This window comes from Polypterus senegalus, chromosome 8, assembly GCF_016835505.1.
Source record: "Polypterus senegalus isolate Bchr_013 chromosome 8, ASM1683550v1, whole genome shotgun sequence".
NCBI lineage: Eukaryota > Metazoa > Chordata > Cladistia > Polypteriformes > Polypteridae > Polypterus > Polypterus senegalus.
The window spans coordinates 100,361,313-100,387,790 of NC_053161.1; the positions used below are offsets into that span (position 1 = coordinate 100,361,313).

The 26,478-nt window shown below is 37.6% G+C and overlaps 1 protein-coding gene across 1 annotated transcript in view; it reads left to right on the top strand.

Annotated features, from left to right (window-relative positions):
* Positions 1-26,478, top strand: part of frmd4a (FERM domain containing 4A) — a 612,278-nt gene that overhangs the window by 26,433 nt on the left and 559,367 nt on the right. The gene's annotated exons all lie outside the window — the stretch shown is intronic.

Here is a 26,478-nt window from a genome sequence, read left to right on the forward strand (position 1 = left end):
TCTCTTGACGGACAATAATTAATGGTGTGTTGTGTTGTTTCCAACTTTGACTCCTGTCTTTTTGGGCTACGGTCTGTTTCTTGATTTCACTTAGAGCGTTTTACGCACACCTTAAATATGTGCTCCATTTAAACACAGGCTGCATTAAAAGACTTGCAACCAATTATACTGTAGTTTATCATATTTAATATTATATGAAGAAATAAGACCAAAACATACCTGATCATTTTGATGTAGCCAAGAAATTTTACATTTTCAGTTTCCATAACCTACTAATCAAAAATAAAAAATACATTATAATGGAGATTTACTTTATGGAGAGAAATCAGCAAACAGTGCCAACCCCTGGTTTGGTGGGTAACTACCATCACCAGAGCCCTTGAGCTGTCTCCTAATCACATGCATGACAACCTAGAACTTTTTAAAGTAGGTGCTTCTCTTCTTTTTGCTGTCCCAGACTTTCACTTTGAAAATCTTGCCACTCATTGAAATTTGTGGCGCTCCCCCTCTAGATTGCTGTATTTCTGCCTTTTTATTAAATTATTTTATCCCAGTTTTGAAATCAATGTACTTTTACCATTGTGTGCTACTCATGACTATATTACTAATTATTATCCATATTATATGCATCTATATGCATCTGTTGCTTTAGTGAGCATTCTAATCTGAATAAAGGCTACCACACTGACTGTCATTTTCCTTAAATTCAGCACTATATAGCTTGCCAGTTTTTGATACTCGTTGTATTCAGTGACTATTGCCACCTGTTTCCCATCAGGGCTGAAGGCTTCACAAGTGAAACAACAAACACCTGCCTCACTCCTTCACACTCCTCATCTCATGGGGGCTTGCCTTGAGTGTAACACTCTATTTTTACTTGAACCCCTCGGCTTCTGTTTCTAGTACTCTACTCGCTCATATCTAATGACAGCCAGCTGGGACGTCTGGGGCTCATGATGTCTCACTGCTTTACTATAAATAAGATAAATACATGACAAAGTAAATCTTTTTATTTATATCAGCATTGATTAATACATTAATGCTGTGCTAAAAACACAAATTAATAAACAGATTGTAGTACATAAAAAATAATATGTTTTGAAATATATAAATATACTAAGGGCAGCATGGTGTTGGCGTTGTAGCTCAGCTGCCTTCTAGCAAGGAGACCGGGGTTTGCATTCCAGGTACTCCCTGAGATGGTTTGCATGTCCAAGAAGGTTTCCTCCCACAGTCCAAGGACATGCAAGTTAGGCAGATTGGGGACACCACATTTGCCTGTGAGTGTCTGTGTTTGCACTTTTCAATGGACTGGCACCCTGTTCAGGTGTTGTTTCTACCTTGTGCCCTATTTTTGCTGAGAGAGGCTACCCATGACCCTGCTCAGAACATAGCGGGTTTGGAAAATGATTTGCTGAACAGATAAAAATACTACAAATTTGAAGGTGATTAATACATCAGGTCCACAGCTCCAGAGGCTTGGGCTCAATCACATTCTGTGAGACGTTGGCACATTTCCCCCCCGTCTCTGTTTAGCTTGTTTTCTGGTTTTCCTCCCATGGTCATTGATGAGTCTTAAATGAGTGAGTGGGGGAGTCTATGTCAGTGTCCCCCATGACAGACAGGTGACCCATCTAGGGCTGGTTTCTCAGTTGACCAAGATATTGTCAGATTAGGCTTTGACCCGCCACTAATGTGAACTGGAGCTTAAGAAATGGCTGGGTTTTGAACCAAATGCATGAAAGAAAGAGTCCAATATAAATTTTAATTTCCCTACCTGCTATATGCCATAGACACAGAAAATATAGGGAAAGTATTGAAACAGGTAAACATTTCCAGTTTGAATTTTCAATGAATATGCGCATACAGTATTCATCCATCCATCCATCCATTATCCAACCTGCTATATCCTAACTACAGGGTCATGGGGGTCTGCCTGAGCCAATCCCAGGCAACACAGAGCGCAAGGCAGGAAACAAGCCCTGGGCAGGGCGCCAGCCCATCCCAGTACAGTATTCATGCATCTTCTAATATAATTTGAACACTTTTGGAGTGGACAACTGTTGTGCCAAGATACTGTATGAGATCATTCATTGAAACTTGGCATAGTTATTAGCTTTACAAAATGCTGGAGGTGTACTGATTTGAGTAGATTTTGCTCTGCAGAGGTTATACATTTTGTGTCTTTTGTACACATTTGTGTCACAAAGGCTGCACAACAGGAAACAAAAATATTCGGTCTTTCAGAAAGACTCCAATAAATACAATTTTGGGCTGCAAAATCTTATTGTTTCAATCAAAGCTTTATGGATGGAAAGTCATGTGCTGGACACATCACATTTTATCACTTCATTTCTACATAATCATTTTTGTAACTTGTTAATTTCAAAATTCTTTTACAAACAGATTCACATTTCCCATCCTTCATAAGTAATTGACTTCTCAACTAGTGAGGGCATCTCATGTGCAGACTGCTGTACCAAATTTGAGAGATACATACCAACGGACTGTGCATGTGAGCAAGTCAGAGGAGGAATAGGCAAAGCGAAAGATCTGAGTGGCTTCAAATGTGGTGGGTGCCAGATGTGACAATTGGACCAATAACTCCTTGCCAGTGTCACACTGAGTTCAATCCCCCATCTAACAGCCTTTCTCTATATTGTAGATGCTAAGATAAGGAAAGAACACACAGTTAGGAGGAGTTCATTGTAGTAACTGTAACAGTGCAGTCGGATAAAATGGAAAATGACATCAAAATAAAAGCAGCTTTTATTTAAAATGTATTTTCTTCCACTCTAATCTTCCAAGGGGCTATAAGGAAATAACCGAGGGATATTCATTACTCTGTTTTATACTTGACGCTCAGAACGCTGACACATACCTGGATAAGCACCTGAAGCCAAGAGATAAGCATTTTGTTCCAAAGAGTCAAGAGTCTTTGCTGGGCTGTTGCAGATGTTTAGCCATTTGTTAGATGATTGCAGATCCAGTGTATATCTCTGGGTTATGAATGTTGTCTTAGATCTGTGCTGTTATCTTCATTCAAAAAGATTTGGGATAACCATTGACTGCAACTCAATATGTACCCCTTGTAACGGTATGGATACGTACACAGCATGGTATTCAATTCAATTTTTCAGTTCAATTAAATTCGATATGGTGGTCTTCGAATGAGTACACAGTAGGGAGTTGCACATGCATGCCCACCTTTTTACTCTGGTTCTAAAATAAATATATTATTGCAATTTTTTGTTCCACTGTAATTACGCAAGTCATATTTATTATGGCTCAGGCTGAAGTATGACCAGAATCATTTATATACTGTGACAAAAAGGTAAATTCTTACAACTGGATTTAAAACCAGAAATGTGTTAGTTTATTAAATGGGTCAGTGGGGAAAGAGTCTGCCCATTTTATTAGATCCCAGCTGCTCTAATGCCTTTCAAGTCACAGATTAGCTCATTTATAAACAGTGACTTGGGAGATGAATTTGCTCCATTTCATATGTGAACCTGAGGCTAAATGCAAAAAAGTGAGTAAAATGTACCAAATGGACAAATCCACCTCTAATGTTTAGGCCGTACATGAGGCAGTGATTGCTTGGCCTTCTGAGATCAGCGACTGCAAACAAAAAAGTCAAATTCAGTGCTTAAGAATTCATGTGAAATCAACATAGGAGTATAAAGTACAACTGCAGAACATTTTGTCTAAGAAAGCCCATTGAATGTGAAGTGCATCATGGGAGTGATGGCATTCAAAAGGAGTAGCAGGATGCAATGAAATGTAGGACCTACTTTGAATACATCTGTTACAAGTGTGCATCTTTTCTGTCGGGTATTTTATTCATTTCAAAATAAGCGGGCACAGTTTCTGATGCTGTTGCGTACCAGCTCTGGAGTCCTAGTCTTAGTGGAGCCTGCATGTTCTTCTCGTTTCTGTTTAGATTCTTCTTTAGGTTTTGCTCCCACATCCCAAGCACCCGCACGCTAGGGTACTTGGCAATTCCAGGTATGTCCAGTGTGAGTGTGCTAAATGATAGACTGGCAGTTTCTGCCTTGTGTGTGCTGTTGCTGAGATTAAGTTAGGCATGGTTTAAATTCGATTGACTCTTTTCCTGTACAGCAGGATTCAATGTTTGTCTCTGGAAAGTTAAATTACAAGCTTTAGACAATGGAGCTGTCCAACATACTGTGGGTAAGGCATCTGGACTTTGTTAATGAAAATGTGTTATACTAAAGCAGAATGTAGTCATTAAGCTTTGTTGTACTATATGATTTGGTTTTTTTTAGTACACAACTTTTAGAACATTATCAGACTTGTTGTTACCTACTGCATAGTTTAAGATGATGATGCTGGGTGTGTGATAAAACTTTAGCATTAGTGAAATCTTTCCAGAAAACTTTACAGTAAAAATTGACTGGAAATACATGACTTGTGATGTAAAGATTTCCAAAATCTCATTACACTGCACTGCCAGCACGGGTATTTAATGTGTCCACTTTCAAACATTGCTCTTCACATCATTTATGTCCATTATTTAAAGGCTAGCGTAAACCTCACTACATTCAGTTTTTAATAAAAAAAAATGATGCCATGAAGATCTCCATTATGCAAAGAAATAATCTGAAGCCATTTTCTTATCTGCTTTTTCTCTAGATATCAATAGGTGTTCTTTTCAAACAAAAGCCCTAATGAGAAGGCTTTAAGCCCCATGTAAAGTTAAGGAGCTATACAGTTTATTCTAATATACCACTCATGGCTGCAATTTGACAAAAGTCTTTGCACAGATTTACAAATACTAAAGTAGTAACAGAACAAACATAAAAAATACATGCACTAAAACCCAGCTATTTAAATGAACAGTAATGGGCAAATCCATAAACTTTGGCTAAAGTGGGCCATGAAGTCTACGAAATGAGATATTGAGAAATGAAATATTACCGACTTATATAATCAATCAGTTGCATGATTACTGTTATTTACATGTCATTCTAATTAGATCTCTTTTTTTTTGCACAGACTTAATGTACAGTGTAAAGGTGCACAAACGGTACTGCAATACCAGTGTAGCTGCTGAAGTGCCATCTGCCTCTGAGACATGGCAGATGTAGGAAATGATAGACATTGTTTAGACCCGGGCTCTCTGCAGTTGTCTAACAGCATGGGTTTGTTTGTACAGTGGAAGTCGCAAATACCCAAGTGGGACCTTCAACAATCCATATGGTGCAGGCAGACTGAACGCATTGATCTCTGGTTATTATTTAACAAGAGCTCATACCTTGCAATTGGATGCCTATTGGAGACTCCTATCTTCCCACACTGTCACATTTCTGGGATTTTTTTTTCTATACATTTCAATTTTCACTGGATTAATAGGAAAAGTATGGCACAATTTATTTTCCATTAGCTGTAGAAAGCTTAATTGTTTAAGATTAACATTAACATGTTTAACATTAGTGTGAAATTGAGGACTGCAGTCTTAATTTGTCACCAGTAGAGTTCTAGTGTTGTCATGTTTAGATTTACTTTAAATACAGTAGGTTATTTATTTATTTATCTTGTCTCAATGAAACCCTGTGTCCAGAATTGGAAATGCTGCTGCCATAGCACTATATGGTCCTGATGCAAGCTAGCTTATTCTTTGGATGGAGTTTGAACATAATCCCTATGTTAGCATACATTTTCTTTGTGGACTCTGCTTTCCCCTCTCATTGAAAGGATGTCTTATGCAAACTGATGTCTTCAAGTGGGCCCAGTCTACCTGTCACTGATTGCCCCCCATCCCAAATCTAGACTATGTCTAATAATTGATATGGCTAAGATTGGCTCTTCTGCTTCTCAGTTGTCCTGTAATGGGAGAGATGGGTTAAGAAAATGAAGGTATTGGGATGACTGACTTTTTTTTTATTACCAATGGCTTCATTTAGATAGATAGATAGATAGATAGATAGATAGATAGATAGATAGATAGATAGATAGATAGATAGATAGATAGATAGATAGATACTTTATTAATCCCAAGGGGAAATTCACATAATCCAGCAGCAGTATACTGATACAAAAACAATATTAAATTAAATAGTAATAAAAATGCATGTAAAAGCAGACAATAACTTTGAGTAATGTTAGCATTTACTCCCCTGGGTGGAACTGAAGAGTCGCATAGAGTGGGGGAGGAACGATCTGCTCAGTCTGTCAGTGGAGCAGGACAGTGACAAAAGTCTGTCACTGAAGCTACTCCTCTGCCTGGAGATGACACTGTTAAGTGGATGCAGTGGATTATTCATGATTGACAGGAGTTTGCTTAATGCCCGTCGCTCTGCCACAGATGTTAAACTGTACAACTTAATCTTACAATGGAGCCTGCCTTCATAACAAGTTTGTCCAGGCGTGAAGCGTCTTTCATCTTTATGCTGCCTCCCCAGCACGCCACAGCGTAGAAGAGGGCACTCGCCACAACCGTCTGGTAGAACATCTGCAGCATCTTACTGCAGATGTTGAAGGATGCCAACCTTCTAAGAAAGTATAGTCTGCTTTGACCTTTCTTACATAGAGCATCAGTATTGGCAGTCCAGTCCAATTTGTCATCCAGCTGCACTCCCAGATATTTAAAGCTCTGCACACAGTCACCTCTGATGATCACGGGGTCCATGAGGAGCCTGGGCTTCCTAAAATCCACCACCAGCTCCTTGGTCTTGCTGGTGTTAAGGTGTAAGTGGTTTGAGTCGCACCATTTAACAAAGTCTTTGATTAGCTTACATTTATTACATTCCTTGTAATAAGTAATTTATTGACAGGCAGTGTGCCTTAAACTCATGATGTGGCCTATTCAGTTTGTGCTGTGTGAGGAAGTAAGTAAGCCTAAGTAAGCCACTTAACCTGCCAGTGCCCCAACTGTAAAAGACACGTGTTAACAAATGGAATATAGTCTGACGTCCTAAGTTGCCTTGAAAAAACAGCTAGCCACATGTGGAGGGATAATAATAACACAGAATACACTGTTCAGTATAATACTAGTTTGATTAAATATGGTAAATTGTGGTTAAGTGCATCTTGCAGAGTCATTACTTGCATCAAACCAGCATCTGAACTATTGTATGTATATCAGCTTTTTTTCTTTTGATTCATTTGGATAAGTTATTAAGAGTTGAATAGATTATTTGAATATCTCATATATAAATGTATAGACTAGGAATATATATGTGTGTGTGTGTGTTTGTGCGTCTGCGGAATATATACTGTATGTGCAAGCAATATCATGCCACCTATCTGTCCACACCCTTCAGCACTTCTTCAATTGCCAATCACAAATGGTGTTGGACAGCATCAGCAATTGCTTGTCACCAGAGGCTCGTTCAGTTCTTATTGCCATTGAATATTTAAGAAGGGTCTTTCCACTCATTCATCACTTGGTCATTTTAAGCCCACTCTCTAGTCTGCACAAGCTGTTACTTTTTCTCCTCTTTCCTTGAGTTTTAGTCCTTTTATTTAGACTTTTAATGATTTTCACTTTGCACTTTTCTTTCGATTTTTGCCTTAGGCCGTACTTTTACCGATTTCTTCAATCAGATCATTTTTATGCCTGCCTGCTCTCGTTCTTCTAGTTTTTTCCTGTACATACTATTTGCTTGTCCACTATGCCTCTGTGTTTCCCCAGTTGCCAGTGTTACTGTTTTAATTCAGATTTCAATCTAACATAATAATGACCTCTCACTTCCAAAAATGTCTAGAGGTCCAAAGAAAAGAAGAAAGTCACCAAGGGTGTGACAGTGCCATGGCATGTCACAATTACAAGAAAAATAGAAAGGAAAAAGCTATTTTACAACAGGTTTGCTTGATTCAGCTTCCAAAATTGCAATATACTTCTAGTGTCACAGGTTTTTAAACAGCAATTTTAATTTCATGAACCCTGGTGACTAATGACATTCTGTAGAAGTCAACTCACTACATCAATAATCCATAACAGCCCTAAGGCAAACTCCCTGCAATGATTTGACTAACTATAAATATATATATATATATATATATATATATATATATATATATATATATATATATATATATATATACTGTATATATATATGTATATATTTATTTATATATTGTAAAAGAACAGACAGACTGTGATAAAGAGTTGGGGCACCACCCTGATGACTCCATATAACTGGAACTGAAAAAAAACAAAGAAAACACACAATAACTATAGAGACATCTTTCTAGACACAAATTCTCAGCTGAATTGCCTCAAGACAGTGGATCTTCCAGCCTTAAGTCCTTCTTACAGGAAGAGATGGACCAGGTGGACAGACACCGGAAGTGATGTTAGTGGTGTTACAGTGATCTGCAGAGGAAGGAAGAGAAAAGGTATTAGGACACAGCACCAACCCCTGGAGCCACGGGGAATTACAATCCTCAGAGCCCTTAAGCTGGCCTCTTTGTGGGATTGCATGAAATTATTTTTTTATTTATTCATTTTTTTTATAAAAGACTTCAGTATTTGCATGTTTTTTATGCTTAAATATTAGAAGATTATTCACTTTTATTGTATTTAATTTAAAGTAAATGGTTGTATCTGGTATGTTGTTATTAAATGTTGGATTGGTGTTTGGTTTTCAAAAATAATTGATGAGAATATGGCTTGAGTACCCCAAATTGTTATTATTATTATTATCATTATTATTATTATTATTATTATCCATCCATCCATTATCCAATCCGCTATATCCTAACTACAGGGTCACGGGGGTCTGCTGGAGCCAATCCCAGCCAACACAGGGCGCTAGGCACGAAATAACAATGCAGACACAGGGAGAACATGCAAATTTCATTATTATTATTATTATTATTATTATTATTATTATTATTATTATTACTGTTGCTGTTGTTGTTATTATTATTTGGCAGACTACTCTTCCAATGGCAGCATAGAAAAGCATATCATTAAACAAACAAAACGTATGAGTGATTAGGATGTACACAAACCCTCACCAAGAACAGCAGTCTGAAAAGACAAAATAAGATGAGATGAGAAAGTACAGATTAGAAAGCATAGATCAGTGGCACTTACATATTGTATAGCTCATTTGTGCAATAAGGAGATAATACACCATGGAAGTACATCAGGATTCATGCCGGGTATACTATATTCTGCTGGACTTTGCTAGAGATCTCCTTGTGAGGTGGAGGAGCTCCAGCAGGTTCTTCATTTTGTGTGCTTGTTGATTGCTCTCAGCTGAATGACTCCAGATAATCATGGAGGTGATTGACTTAAATCATTGTCTACAAGGAAATTACACCTAATGCAAGTCCCAACCCAGACAATTTTGAAGTAAATTGCAGATTAATGGTAGGATGGGGACAGGGGGGAGTGGGTACTGTCACATCATTTTGACCTCTTTCAGACTTTTGACCCTTTGACCTGATCAGTCTTTAAAGATTTATTTCTGCAATGTTGTACCAGGTTGACCCCAAAGAAATAGGCCTGGTGTAAATCACAGGGAGCTCTGTAGTATCTCGTAATCTGTTACCAAAAAGTCATTTACAGAACAAGGTGAATTTTATTTGTAAAATTACTATATATTGTTTCACTTAATATTATTGTTTGACAGCTTCAGTAAGTTTTTTTTTTTTAATGGTGCCTTTTATACTATACATCACCATAAAGCACATCACAAGCTAAACAAGATGACATGCATTCATTTTTCAAGTAAACGCAGAGAGTTGGAAACCAGCCCTAGCCAGAAAGTCAATGCATTGTAGGTCAGACTCACAGAGAGCCAATTTAGTGTAACACAGACATCTTTTAGATGTCGAGGAACATCCAAGGAACCCATGTAATAAAGGGGGAAACGTTCAGACGTCTTCGCATTGTGACTTGGCAGGGATTTGATCCCAGATCCCTGAAATTCTGGGGCTGCAGTGCTAGTGACTGTGTCACCCCACAATAAATACTGCGGTATGCATGATCATTCGTAAAAGTGGTTTGGGAAAGAAATTAAGGCAGGAAAGAAAGACAGCAAACACATTGTTTTTGACTGTAGGGGTATTAAATGGATTAATAGTAAGCAAAGAGAAATGCTAACAAATAAACTTATGTTAGACAATGTATTTCATTTGTGCCTATCTTATGCACAATAACAAAATAACAGTGAATTCTTTAGCAAGAACATTTGTGACAATGTTTCAAAGCCTTTCCTATATAAACATGAATTTTTAAATTATTTTAATAACTAGACCTATTGTTTCCTTCTGATATATAATTGTTTTGTTAAAAATCAACAAAAAAAGTCCTCTGAATGGCAGGATAAGGTTGCTTACCAAGAGCTAATGACACACCCAGTCAGCCATGACGTGTTTCTGAAGTCCCTCGGCTCCTCTTTTGTTCACTTTCACCTTTGTGCTGCTTTGATTGTAGTAAGAACGCAGCCCCCAAAAGGCACTAAGTGAACTGTTCAAAATCTGTGCTTGCTTCATTATATATCCTCCAAAAGACCTGGACTGAAATTAGATTAAGATTCTACTGAAATTTGCTGCTTTGCCCAGTGAAAACACCACAAATATACCAGGAAATGACGGCATTAAGCTCAGGGCAGATTGAGCTCCTTTCCACAGTGGACAGATTTTTGTTTTTCTACTGCTTATTTTAAGAAATGGCCATCAAGCTTGGTGCATGGTCACCCTTGTTTTGGGGAATCCAGTCATCCAGTAATGGCCAGATAACTCAATTTTATAGTGTGAATGACACAACACCCTCATAAATAGTCAGCCTACACTACATGTTATAGTGCATGTGATTCTATAGTTAAAGTATTGGTGCTGGCTGAGCACCATAATAGGGTGTGGTGTTAATAGATACATGTCCCATGAGTGCTGCCAAAACAGACGCTTTTCCCCATGTTGTGCCTATCTCATTAAGTAAACTTTGCACACAGGCACAGCAGCTACCTTATTACAAGGAAGAAACCAGAATACAAACAAGAGGGAGAGCTATGGGAGCGTTGATCGTGGCTGTACATTGTGAACATGGATGTGTGTGACATTATAAGCACATGCATTTGACCCTGTCAGTGTTAGTAGACAGAAAAAGGAGAACATACTGTATACTGTGTCAGATTTACCTGGCCTGGTTTTAAAACCAATGTTACCTGATCAATAGAAAAAAACATTTTGTTTGTGTTGTGTTTCTTTTATTTACTTACAGTTTCCTAAACCATCAGTGAGCCAATGCTTGGAATTGACCTGCCACGTTCAACTATACAGTCTGACACCTGAACAGCGAGGCCACACACAAAGAGGGAAATTGGGTTATGGGACTTGTTCTGAGGTGTACTGACTGTGTAGAATAAAGAGGTATGCCCTCATAAAACAGGGTCATGTAAGAGGAAAGCTTACCATTCATATAAGCACCCCCTTTCACTTATTATGGAACCAGGTATGCCAGACACAACGTGATGCTCATCAAACACACAAGAAGGTGTGTACTTCTGATTCAGACTTGTCCATACAAGAGGTGGGGGACAGAGGAGTGTTGCCAGCTATGAGACAGGGCTGTGTGCTGCCATCACATGTCAGGGGAGTAAAACAGGAGCTTCTGATGCTGGGGTTGTGACAGCCACCTGTCAAGTTCCCTTTGGAATCTCACTTTTTCTGATGTCCCAGTGTATTTTGTGACTGTGCATTTTAGATCTTCATTTTGGATTTTAGATTTTGATTTTCTTGTGTTTGATTTTTGTTTTTCAAGGTTCCGATCTTTGGCCCATTGTTTAGTTTTCACACTTTTGAATTCTGCCTCTTTATCTATTACTTTTTCATGTATGACCACTTAAATTTCTTTTATTATATTAGATTACACAACATAGCAATCTCAAACCTGCGTAGTCAAATTCAGGATGGCCGGGCAAGGGTTAGAGCCTATCCTGGGTTCACTAGACAAAATTCAGGAAATAGGGCACCAGTCCATCACAGGCTCACTCACTGACAGACAGGCCAAACTGGAATCACCTAACATAACATGCACACAGACAAATGGAAAATGTGTCAAGATCACATGAGCAAACTTTCAGGAAGACTGGATTCAAAAGGTGAGGTGTTGAAATGTAAGGCTAGTAACTGCACAGCTTTTAGAGCTGAAAAACAAGTTCTTCCATCTGGATTAAGTTAAGGTATGACTCTAAATTTTGGGTATTTTGAAATCACTTCTATGTTTTTTCTGTAACTTTGTGTGCACTGGGAGTTTCATTTGTTCAGCATTCTTTGTTCAGTGTGCCTTCTAGTTGACTTAGATCTCCAGGACTTTGACAATGACTTACTTTGTCTGTTTTAATTGATTGTGGACCCTCCAGTGGTTGACTTTCTCCAGGGATATTAAAGACTGGAGCTTTTCTTTTCTTTTCCTCCAATACCACCTTAGTTTAACCATTACTTAATGGACAGATAAGGCTGGGCTCCATTTATGTTAATCAGTTTCAAACTACCTTGTGTCTTCATGTACTCATTACGTAATTAGTAATGTATGTAATTGCATTTTATCTAAGACCTTCAGCAAGACCCAATTGCTCAACAGTCCAGTGGCACTATACAATGGCTGACCCTGCACTCTGACCTCCAGATTTCTCCTTGGGGATTAATAATATATATGAAAAAAAAAATTGTCACAGCACCCTGTAATTGCAATTACTGAAGAGTGCTATACCTAACAAACTGAATTGAATTGAACATTATGATACTGAATATGTCCATTTGAAGTTGTATGTGCTGGCACCTTTTATATCTCTTGGACTAAACTAATCCAGTTCAGGAGGTCAGTGCCACCCCTGTAGTACTGGGTTCAAGGCAGGAACCAGCTCTGGTTTCATATCATCCATACCTTAAACTTATTTTTTCCCATAACAGCATTGGGGGGAACTGGAGCCTTTTCTGGAAGTACCAATCCTGGACAGGACATCAGTCCATCACATTACACACAGTTGTGTTTTGTGCCCCAGCTAATAATCAGGCTGTCCCCTTTTCATTTTGATCATGTCTGTGAATGTAAAAGAAAATGATTTTGCAGACTAAAAACAGGTATACATAAAGCCTGCATTCAGACGCAGATGAATTATTAATACTTCAAAATGATCTGTCAGAATTATAAATATGATCTTTTCAATCTAAGGAATATACGCCCCCTTGGATTGGTTTAACATGGACCCTTAACAGAAGGACCCTTTCATATGCAGTAATAGGTGTAGGTACTCTGAGACTCTAAGCAGATCACATTAGCTTTCTACTTCATGCTACTAATTGTAAAAAGTGTGTGCCTTGCAATGCATTGGCACCCTGTTCAGTTTTGTTTCCTCCCATGAGTGCCGTGCTGCCAGGACAAGCTCCAGCCATCTACAAATCCTAACCTGGTTTAGTGGATTGGAAAAAGGATGGATGACTCATAAAGATTCCTAACAAATACACAGTATAAATGAGGGATTTATTTTCCTTTACACTAGCTAGGCTTCTCATTTATAACAAATGTTGTTTAAGTAATATAAACTTACCAGTTATTTCAATAAAGAAAGCAACATTGTTGGAAGAAAGCGATAGGGAAAACAATTAAGTGAGAAAAATTAAGCTCCAGGCCATGTGCTTCCTGCCAAAATCTAAAACCCTTCAAGCGGCTTAAAAGATCACTCTTCAGAACACCAGATTTCTTTCATTTGCATACTATTATAATGTGATGTTTTCTCGCTCCGTTTTATTCTGTCTAAACATTCCTGAAACTATAAACTAAAAAGTATAACAAGAAACTACTTTGTAATTATTGGGAAGTTAAAGGTGGGACTGGATGTTTTTAAAATGCGACTGTTATGTATCATTAATGAATGACCTGCACAAAATTGAAATTTACAGAAGACAACATGCCCGAATACTTTACCCCGGTATCCATAGAAACTGTATAATGTAACCTGTGAAACTCTAAAGACTCTTAAGGTAAACCAATTTGAAATCCCAAGCTGCATAATAATTTCATTTGCTTTACTAAATTAAAATCTGTTACATTTAAATTTTTTTAGCATTTAAAAGACAACTAACTGTAGCATATTTACATGCTGTTAATATACATGCTATACAGTTGTCCCTTCTGAACATGATAAACAACAGAGACTTCGTTGTGCCTTCTCAAAGCCATCCATCCTTTCATTCATAATCAGACCTGCTCAGTCTACAACAACAACAAAAACAGCAACAACAATTTATTTCTTGTATAGTTCAAAGTGGAATGCCTCAAAAAGGCTTTAATATGCCCTGTTTTGAAAGCTGCCCAGCCTTGACTCTATAAGAAAACAAGAAAAAAATTCAAAAAAACCTTGTAGGAACAAAAAAAAAATGAAAGAAATCTTGGGAATGCCATTTCAGAGAGAGAGAGAGATAGATATAGAGACCCGCTTCCAGGTTCTTGGATGTGCAAAAAATTGGGTAAATACAACACACAAAATAGAATCAAAGTAATCCTCTTCACAGAATTTACTTCACAGGGTTAGTATTCAATTATAATTATCATGTTACTTATGTTTTAGTGCTAATGACTAACAACAGAGATGCAGTCTGTACAGTTACTCAGCAGCTCTAGTCAGGATATGCTAAACTGAAGTAGTGAGTCTTCAGCCGAGATTTAAAGTCTGGGACCGAAGGGGCATCTCTTATTGAAGCAGGAAGACCATTCCACAGTTTAGGGGCCCTGTAACTAAAAGCTCGACCTCCTACTGTTATTTTATTAATCCTTGGAATCATAAGCAGACCGGCATCTTGAGATCTTATTGTGCGCTCAGGTTTGTAAGTCATGATAAGTTCAGACAAGTAAGCAGGGTCTTGGTCATTTAAGGATTTACTGTATATGCCAAAAGGTGGATTTTGTAATCTACCCTAAATTTAACCAGGAGCCAGTTTAAGAACTGGAGTTTTGTTTTCATGGTTTTTGGTTCTTATAATATACTAAAAAATGTATAAAGAACGAAATCTAGTCCAGGGTCTTAGGGCAGCAACCAACTGAGGTAGCACTGAGTGCATGAAGTACCCAATCTGAAGCTAGGGGACTGTTTGTTGTAAGAGACTCTCATGAACATGAACATTCACTGAGCCAATTCACAACCTAACCTAACCTGCATGTCTTTGTGATGTAGGTTTACAACTGAAGCACTGTATCTGGGGATCCCACACATTCAGTACATGGAGAGAACATATAAATTCCACATAGGCAGTACATTTGCTTTAGGATTCCTAGACTGTTATTGATAAGTAAAATTACATTAAACATTATGGTATAATTTTGTCAACATAATCCTCTGGTCTTAAAATGGATGTTTCACCCTCTTCAGCAAACTGCTCTTACAATGATTTTTTCTCTACCTTTGGACAAAGTTTTCAAATAATAAAATCATTGTCTATGATCTCCTCCATAGCTAAATTTGAAAGTTTTTTTAGTTAATGTCATCTTTTTCTTCTTTTATTAGGGTTATATACTTGTAGTGATTACCCTTAGGATCCCTTAAATCAAAAAAAAAATTCTGACCGCTGTACTCCAAGCCTAGATGGCAAAACTTAAACAAGGAGCTGCAAATCAACACCTGATGTGATAAAAACAAAACACCTTTTTGATAGTCTGTGTGCCTGTTATTCTATAGACAACATGACCTATGTGTCCCCAAACACTAGACAGAGGTAGCTACCATGTACAGGCTGATTAATAAAGATGGACTCTTGGGCAAATACACTTCTTTCCTTATCCTGTGTAACAAACCATTAAGTTACAGCAGTGCAGAAGAGCTAAAGCTGAGTTAAAGCTGAGTGGGTATAGCTTTCCTGCATACAGAAACATTCTATTTGTCCAGCGTGGTAAGTAGCTCCTTTTTCTACATTTTGCAACGTGACTGAGGTGCTTAACATCATAGATTCGAGTTAAGTGGAAGACTGACCTCCAGCTCACAAGGAACAAGCCAGTTTTCATCAAGTCATGCATTTTTAACTTTCTTGTTCAGTTCAAAATCATGCATAGCTTTTGTCTGACCTGGGCAGTGCTGGATACAAGATCAAAAACAACACTGGATAGGGTGTACAACACCGCTCAGCCAAGATCAGTTTAAAGTTATTATTAGCATTGTTTTTAATGAAAAAGATGTATTTATTCAAGGCAACTGAGTGATTACAAAGTTTTCAGATTACCTAACATTAATGTCTTTGACATGCAGGAGAAAAATCACAGTTGGTTCTTCTCTTGTGCTTAATGCTATGATGCTTTGCAATCATGTATTAGAAAAAAACTGTGCCCAAAATTTGAATTAATGAGCAAATAAACAAATACTGAATCTATTAATTGAGTACATTTTTTACAGGCTGATAGGTCAGTTTTAATAAATATGCACCCCAAGGACTAGGGTAAGACACAGTAATATTATATATACACTTTGCTTAGGTAAGTCCACTATTTCAAATAACAGTTGTGCTGTGCTTTCACAAGGTCTGTATATTTGAAAAGAAATGCCAGGCATAGATGTACTGTGTATAAATCACTGAGAATCAGGTGAGGGGTACACTGGTAAATCCAGGAGAGAATGGATGGTCCATGTGGACCACCAGGCTGGCACTGCCACCTGAACCCAACACAGACAAGCGTAGCATACAAGTTCAAAGTACACATGATTTATTTTTTCTTTTACCTCGTGGGAAACGCTTTCCCTGTTTCCCACAAGCCTAGCACAGCCCAAAGCACAATGCACCAACACAATACAATACTCTTCTCTCTCTTTCTCTACTTCTTCACTCCTCTGGTCAGGCTTCATCTTCCTCTTCCCGATTCTGGCTTGCCAAGTAGTGGCTGCTTGAAGTGCTCCAGGTGCTTGATGACCTAGTTTATGGCAGAACCTCTGGGTGTGGCAGAAGAACTGCCCAAAAGGGTTCAGCAGATCCTGCTGCAGCACCCCCTGGCAACGGCCACAGGTCTCAACAAGGCTGTATCAAACTCCAACTCCCATGAAGCCCTGTGGAAGTCTGAGGCACCACTGCAACCCAGGGGGGCTGCAATCTAGCATACCAGGGGAGGTAACACTCTGGCCACACTTGCTCCCTCGGTCCTCTCAGCATGGAGGCGTCCTGGCCAGGAAAGGGCCCTGGCCGCACATTACATCCACAATGGAGATGATACTCAAGGTAGGTGGGTTCTGTCTGCTCTATACCGCCATTCACCAGACATTGTTTTCACCAGAACCACTACCTTCTAGATGAGTTAAACAATTCCAAATCTATCAGTCCATCATTATAGCTGCTTCATTGCCTGATGCATCTTGCGCCCTGGTCATTGTTGGTCTCTAGAGGAGTGAATCAAAGTGATGTCCAGGAGTGGTTTACATTCTAGGCACCTTTTTAGTGACTCACCAGAATCATCATTTGGAGGAAATGAATGGATGCACATTGCCATTGGTTCAAGAAAATACATTTAAGATAGTGTATAATGATTTTTCCTTCCTATGTTTCCCATGCTGTGATTCTCTTATGTTCCAGCAAGTTGTAATTACCCAGTATTAAAGCTGCATCTCAATGGAAACTGGAAAATCAAAAAAAAAAAAAGAAGCTTCGTTCTCCAGCATTCGTAAATACTTTAAAAAAAAATTAAAACAATGTATTTTTAGAGTAGCATAGCAGGTGTGCTTTAATTATAGCCTGTCATAAAAAGACTTACTGTATATTCCTAGTAGCTCGGGCATATATTTGGCATCAATTATTATGTAGTTGGCAGTGCCCCCTGCTGCTTTTATTTGGCAGCACATTCACAAGAGACTATCTAAGTCAATTTTCCCATCAGTGTATTCAGTTAGTTTGGCTCCTGAAGGTTGCACGCTCCCCTGACTTTGATTAGTGTGTGAGAGCTCAACACATTTGTGTAATCTGCTGAAATTTCAGAGTTTTTTCAAAAATGCAAAGGTCTGTCTAGAAATGAGACTGGTCCCTTAGGCTGCTGTATCTATGGCTTTTTGATTAAAATTGAAATAGATACGATGTCTTCTTGTTTAAATAATGCTTACAAACTGAAGAAAGCCACTTATAAAAATAAAGCATATGATAGCAAATTCAAAACAAATTCAAAAATACCCAAGTAGAGTCTCATGTATTTTTTTTATTTACTCTTTTCAAGAGAAAGCTATAAGTCCTGAGAATCCTTAGGCCACAGTATGAGCTGTTACGGTTTTAAATCCTCACCTGCTTATGTGGCTGAAGCTAAGACAAACGTGAAGGTTGAAGCCTCAAAATAAAGTACTTCCTCCTTCCTGTTCTCTGATGTTGAGGTTTTCAGAATGGTGTGGACTCCATAATACTAAGTAAACACTGACTGAGTGTTGGACATGAAATGAATTGCTTTCAGACTGTACAGTCAGGTTGTTCATGATTAAATTAATCTCAGTCGGATTATTGATTTTAATTGATTGCATCAGAAAATTGATTAATTGTTTTAGTTTTGCACTGCACACTGTGTTTTTTAATTAAAAGCAGCCACCGTGTCGATTAGGGCAATTAAAGGCAGCTGCGCCACTCACTATTTCCAGACAACATTCACCAAAATTTGGCTTTGTGAGACTACAAGAAGTCCGATGACAAATGGAGACTCCAGACCAGCTAATCTCAATCCAATTTAGGTTAAACCTACAGAGACATGCAATTATATACTGCATTTTTTTCAAATAGTATTCGCTTTTAAATGCTTTAAAATAGAAAAGATGGACATGCCAACTATTTTCTAGCATTCAGGGCTTGTTTCTATTGTTATTATGCTACCTGCATTGATATGAAAAACCTGAACAGCATCTTTGTATTGTAAGCATCATGTTATTGTACTCCACAAATACAATGGCATTTTATATATTGTAAATGTTTGAGATTAAGTCATTTGCTTATGGCCATTACCCTTAATCAGTGGAGGGCTCTGAAATAGTTTTAAATAAAACACATGATTAAATTTCTGTATTGTAAGAAATTAATTAATAGAAAGCACAGGCTAGTTGGTCCATTAATATGTTCGGTTTTACTTTGTGCTTTTACGTTAGATTTGAGTAAGCATACACAACCAAAAAAGCTTTTGAATGAGAAGATGAAAGATGATCCTACCTTATTTACAAATGTCTTGTCTTATTTAGCAATTTTGCAGGCTAACTTCCTTTTTAGTTTTTGCTACTGCTCTGAGTTTGCTTGAAATACAGGGTGGTCCAGATCTAATTATTCAGATCCAGATCGTCTGGATGACTTTGATTTATGCGGTGGCGATTCCAGTTTGGCGCAAAGACGATTCTTCATGTCGTCAGTTCGCACACTTCTCGATGGTCCAGGATTTTTCAGGTGATTTTCTATGTAATAAACTTAATAAGTTATAGCGTAATGAAAATTGCACAATTAGATCTGGACCACCCTATATATTTCTTCCATGACCGACATGACATCTTTTTCAGGCAAGTTTTGGCTCTCTGCTCCTTGTTTTCCAAACTGTCACATTAACCTGTGTTAGGTGGTTGTGTATGAAACCAGGAGTCACTTTCATTTTCTGTGGTAAATGTGTGAGTATCCTGTGTGTTTTCCTTTAAATGCACCCTCTTCCCTTCTCGTTCACATTAGCAGTCCCTGCTGCATTACACAAAGCATGACGTGATTCACTGATAGTGATAATAACAAAATCCTAGAGATGAGGGCAAGGAAAAGCAATTTTAATTCCCAACAACCAAATATCGTTTTCAACTATGGCACAAAGTGGGGATTATCTGAGAGCAACCAGAGCTTGGAGAGTAGCCAGTTTGGGACTGGTTACTGTATTGTTAATAGATGTTGTTGTCTTTGCCAACTGTGAATATGATCTCCACAAGCAATTGAGTGTGAAGTGGCTGGGATGATAGCCAGCATCTGCAAATCCGAAGTCATGGTCATGTCTTAGAAAAGAGAGATTCTCCTCAAATGAGGTGGAGACAGCTGAGGGTGAGGAACCATGAGATAGATTGACACATTAGGGTGGTGGCTGTTAAGCAGAGGTCTAGCAAGGGATGATTTGTTTTTGGACCAGACTTCTAGTTTACTTGTCAGATTACTTGCCAGTTTTAGCAGTGGTCACAAACTTTGGGCAGTGAATAAACACTACTGAGGCAATGAGGTTCCTCTGAAGGTTTATCCATAAGTCCATTGGGTCATAGGGTCAATATTGTTACTTATACAGGGTACATGTGCTAATCAACATAAAACATGTTGCCAGTTCCATGATTAGTGACTAATATCTACCTTACCTCCAAACTTCAAGTAGCAGTATTCATTAAAGTAATGTTAACTTAAACAGGCTATTTAGCACAACAATGCTTAGCAATCTACAATAGGGATATTCACTGAGGTTTTCTAAATATGACTACACATCTTCAACATTTATATTTAAATTGTAAAGTCACCCTTACTCTATATAAGGCGGGCCATTAAAAGATTACTTTCTCACTAGAGCTATTGATCTTCTAATCATGTAAAGCTAGCTGAAGATGTGGTTTGAACATCTAAGGAGGATGGCACTAGGATACCTATAAATAATCCTAGATCAGAACCAGAACAGGTTTGGGGGAAATTACATATCATAATTTGTATGGGTGCGCCTGAAAATTCTACTGGAATACCTGGAGTAATGAAGGTTTGGGCCACAGTGGTCAACATGTTGTCACCATTGCCCTCGCTACTTCAAGCGGCTGAGACGGACACTAATTACTATTCTTAGGTGTGTTTGCATAAAATGTTGAAAGAGCACTCATTGATGTCTGTCCATCTGTTTGTCCACCTGAAACTATTCAAGTTTGGTACACTTATTCTTCAACAAAATTTGTCAGGAAAGATCCATTTCCAATGAGATATCTGAAATACATAACGTTGTACACATTTTTGAAGCTAGAAGAGCTCACATTTAAAAAGCATAGGAGAATTTTCAAAATCATGTCTGAAAAAGGAGAAACATTCTGTACCATTTCAATTACTGTCTGATTTCAACTTGGATATTTTCTTTTTACACGTGTCCAGTATCTGCTTCTGACTGCAAAACAGACCCCTAGTTAGTTATGAATTAATCGTGTCACACACACACACACAAGTCAGTACTCAGCATCACATCAGCCAAATCAATTTACTGTACTTCTCTTACTATTCAAAGTTGTACCCGATCAGTAAAATGATGTTCATAAGCATAAAAGTAAAGAAATATTAACAGGGAAAGCAAAAAGGTTATTTAACTTATCTAGAAATGAATAAAAGAGGAACAGAGCTCCTTAAGCATTGCTAAGTAAGCCTTTATACATAAAGTGAATAATAATGTACTCGCCGTTAAATAGTACACAAACAATGATAAAGAGTTGGGGCACCACGTTGGTGACTCCATATAGCAGAAAGATTTAAATCAAAAGAAAACGCACAACGATTGAGAAAACATCTTCATGGACGCACATAAATAGCAGAACTGACTTAAGATGGTTGATTTCTGGGTTATGAATTCACAAGGCAGGGTCCAGGCGGAAGGACATGGAAATGACGTCAGAGATGAAGTGGCTGTCTGTCAATCTTCTGTTCTGCAGAGGATGGAAAAGAGAAGGAATTAGTATACAGCGCCAGCTCCTGGTCTGGCAGGTAATTACCATCACCAAAGCCCATAAGCTGGCTTGTATGCGCACGCGTGTAACATCAGTTTTTATCAGTTTTATGCCAAAAACAGCCTCACAGCTGGACTATCTACATACAATACAAAAAGCATGCAATATTGCACTGGTCCTATAATTTACCAGAAAAGTGCCATAATGACCTGGTATCCATAATGGGCAGTAGCTGTAATATAGTTGGGTTTTTTCCATCTTATTTTATTCCCTAATATTTCTCTCAAATGAATGGCATTGTAGATCATAAATCATGAAAATGATTACTGCTACACACTCACAAGCAAATGTTTTTAATTGAACTTTTAATTACGAAAGGTTATTTAATTATGTTACACTAATTGTCAATTCCAAATTGCCTTGATATGAGCATGGATGTAGATGGGTGTGATGTGTGAGTAGGCCTGCAAGGGACTGGCCCCCTGTTCAAGACTGTTTCCTGACATGCCCAGTGATGCTGGGACAGGATCTGACCTTTGCAACCCTTGGATTGGATTGCAGAATGTAGAATGTTATATAATGTTATGCTATGGGTATTTATTTTTTAATTTGTTTCATAATTTGTGTTACACTGTATGAATTACAAGTCAATCAGACACAGAATGAATGCATTTAATTTAGATCTGACAACCCTTCTCCTACCCAAAGGTTAAATATTTCTACTTTAGTTAATGTCACGTATGGTGCTGTATAAATAAAATGCATTATTATTATTATGATATTATTTAATATGTGGTTGAAGTATATCAAATAAGTAAAGTAATATATAAATTACTTTACAGTTATTCTGGTGTGTTCAGACCAAGTGTGTGTGTGTGTGTGTATTTATTTATTTACTTACTTACTTTCTTATCTACCTATGCATGTATTTATTTATTTAAAGAGCTTCTGTAAAAAGCCAAATGTCCCCCTGGGGACAAATTAAATTCTGTCTATCTAAGGTTGTGCACCATTTACAGTAAATCAAACTTTCAAAATGTGTTAATGGCCTTCTTTAAAAAACCTGCATGCTGCACATATGAATGGTTATGACCAGCCCTAACTTTAATATCTTTTGTAATGAGTCAGTATTTTCAGCAAAATAAGTTGTTTTTTTAAGAATTTAAAAAGTAGCAGAGTGGGGTTCTTAAAGACTTTCCGTCTAACGTTGTCAGATGTAAATGACACACCACCTTCTGGCAACGTCTCACTTTTATACTGGCCAGACCTGATGGGGCAGGGCTTCTATGGCCCTGTTCTCCTCAAGGCATGGTTTCTTCTGGATGTGAGGGAAAAATGAGTCAAGACTATTAATGACAGCGCCCCCTCTCATCCTGGGGTGGTACCACATACCTTAGATGAGCCCAGGAAGGCAATCTTCTCGTGCACATGCGTGACACTATATACTTATATGGTTAATGGCAGTATCAGTGAACCGTTCACCATCCCATAGTGATCATAGGAGATACTGAACTGGCAGCATTGGCAGCACTAATGCCATACCCTAGCTCCTGGCACTCGAGTATCTGTTCACAGTCCAAAAACCAAACAGTCCTGATGTGAACGCTCTGTAGATTTCCTTTAACAGAAAAAGTGGATGAGTGAAATTGTATGTGCATGTATCTCAGTTGAAGCACATTGCGGGCATGAATAGCTAATGAATTTCAGGATATTTAATTGTATTTTAATGTTTTGTACATTGTTATAAATTTGAAATAATATTATTGATTTTGTTCATTTTATTGAATTCTTTCAGTCCAAATTTTCATGTAGTTAATGAGCCTCATTCTGACCTTTTTCATGTTGAAAATACCCAAACATGTCACAACTGTAATGACAAATTGATTAAGTACAGTGCATTATTCCCATCCTCATATATTAATTTAGGCTGTGTACATCACCCCATTAGTACTCAAGAAATTTCCTTAATGAAATTGGATAAAATTTCCTACACCTACATGCGTTTCTTTGTTTTATATAATATAAATGATGACATTAAATAAGGGCTTTCTGAAAACCTGCCTACACTTCCGGAATAATTGCAATGCATCCTACTATTTGGTATAACTGGATAATCAAATTGCAGCAGAACAAGCGATGTTTTAATTGGGCAATCTGTCAAATCTGAACACATATTTAAGAGGGGGTGGGGGGGGCGCAGCTTTCTGTACCTTTGTTTAAAGTGCCTTTTTTATTTGGCTTTATCAGTGCAGGCATTTTATACTTGAAATCTCGAAACAGCCTGAAGGCATTGATTAAGTTGATCCAGCAGAATTCTTCCAGTTAAATAGTAAATCATGTATTCAAGGACACTGGTGGCATGTGAGGGAACAGTCATCCAAAAATAGGTGTGCAGAAACCATTTCTGCATGCAAAGAGTCTTAAGAATCTAGAGCAAACCACTGATTTGTGTCATTTGTGTAGAAATCATAAGGTTTTTGGTCTCATCTTGCTTGTAGAAACCCTAATAATCTCTAACGAATTAAAAATGATTTGTCTCTGTTTGCTTCTTCCTGGCCAGGGTGGTGTAAAGCTGAAGTTCAATGCAGAGCAAATGAACATGAGACAGCAATCACCCTTTATGGAATATTAGGACCAAATTAAGGACAAGCTGCAAAGTTAAAATGTTAAGTCCTAATGTTTTTGAAAGTAATATTTTTTAAATGTTAAGAAAATATATTTTTCAAACACAAAATGGGACATTAAAATATTATTTCTATGGAAGACTGCCTCCATTTCTTTATGAAACCAACAATGTTATAAAAAGGGAATGGTTTGCGGCCTTCACTACAGCCCACTTTTTGATGTCCACATTAGTGTTTCGAGGAAAAGCACAAAATTGGTTCAGTCATGAATTCCCCTTTTAGTTCTTCCACCATCTTCATATGAAGGTCATCACCCAGCCACTTTAAAATTCACTGGTTAATTAGAATCCCTGATATGTTTATTAACAAATTAAATCATTTCTATTCATGACTAAAATCTCAGAATTCTTTCCATACAGAGTTAAACACACAACTTTGTTCAACTTGCAAATACTATGCTTATTTATTAAGCAATTTGTTTTAAATCGGGCTCCACACTCACTGACTTTGTTCAAGGTAGGCATAATCATTGTTCAGCTGAGGAGTTATCTCTGGCTTAAGCATGTTTTCTATTTATTTATTTTTTAAGTTTTCGTATAAAAAGTCTGATATTGTTAATTATTACTTTGTAAATGTTATTGGTTTTGAGTCTGTTTTCTTTTTGATTGCATGATATGGTTATTATTTTTGTTTATTGATAAATTTGTGTTTATGAGTAATGTCAGTTTTGTGCTGTCTAGCTCTTTAAGTTATGTTACTTGTAGTCTGTATGTTGAGCCCAAGGAGGCAGGGCCACCTGGTGCTGCAGCTGAAGAACTGCCCCTACTAATATTGAAGACAAAAATGGCTCTTTAAGCAGTGTTTTTGATTGTGACTCCTGTTTTTTGATTTGTGTTTCTTTCTTTGTTGGATTTACTGACTTCAACTCTCTGCTCTTATTTCTGAGAACTATACTGTTTTTTTGTTGTTTTGTTTTTGGATTGGTTTGCGTTTAGGTCTGCATTTTAGGCAAACTTATTTTTTTTACTTTTGCATTTGTTTCTTTTGGTCCCGTCTTATTTTTGGTCATCCTTGTTATACTTCAGCACCTGGTTGGGATTGATATCCTTGTTTTATGTATTTTTTGTTCACTTTTGGGACATTGTTTTATGTTAATGTTACTTTCATGTATTATGGACTTGGCAATGTTTCATGGGTGATCTCCAATCACTTCCCATAAATCTGGAGGGTCTCCCATAGATTCTAGCAGTTCATTGTGAATGTGCTCTGGGAGATTGGTAAATTTTTATGTTTTGGAACAATTTTTGATGTTTTTGACTAGTCCTGTTAATTTCTGCTTTAGGACTTGTTTTCCTAGGATTGCCTTTCTTGTTGTAGGAAAATTCCATTCTGCCTTTAGTTCCACTCAGCTCCATTGCAATTGGGATATTCTTTTTGGAAGAATACGTCTTTCATTTTATAAAGGTTCTTCAAGGCCTTTTTTTGTGTCTGGCCATGGGTTTTGACTGTGTCCCAGACCCCAGTGTGCATTATTGGAAGTGTTTTGGAACTTTTGGGACTTACATACTTGGGACCTCCTAGTTCACAACAATCCATTTTGCACCCCATTTAATGAATTCTAAAAATATAAAAGAACATTTTTTGACTATTGTTGCTTTTTTTTTTTTTTTGCAGTTTTCCCTCTCCTCCTAAGGCCATATTTGGATTTTATAAGCCTGAGACCCATTTTTCCTGCCTACCCTAACCCTACCCATATTGAGCTGTGGCTTGGCTGGCTGGGGTGTGACCTACTAAAAAAGAAGATCTCGTCTTTTGTGTTTTTCTTGTAGGGCTGCACCCGTTTTTGAAAGGCAGAACCACAACAGGAAGAAGCTGTATTAACTATAATATTAAAATGAAATGGCTTTAACCAGCATGCTGCTGTCAGCATGAGTCAATCTTCATGCCCACCTCAATTACATTTTCTTTAAAATTGTTTAAAAAGTCAAAGTAATCCCGAAATTCACACTAGTGACTGTAACCTGCGCATGTGCTATTGATTTGGAGTTATAAAATGTGGTCATCTTAAAATCACAAATATGTAGGGGGCTTCCAAGAGTGGCCTATGCCCTTACTCACACCAAATAAAACCTCCAATTTAATTGTAGTTAAAGACATTTACTTTTGAGGTCACAATTCTGCTTTGAATATAATAAATTAATTTTTGAAGAAGAAAAAATCTTTTTCATGTGTGAAAATTGCAT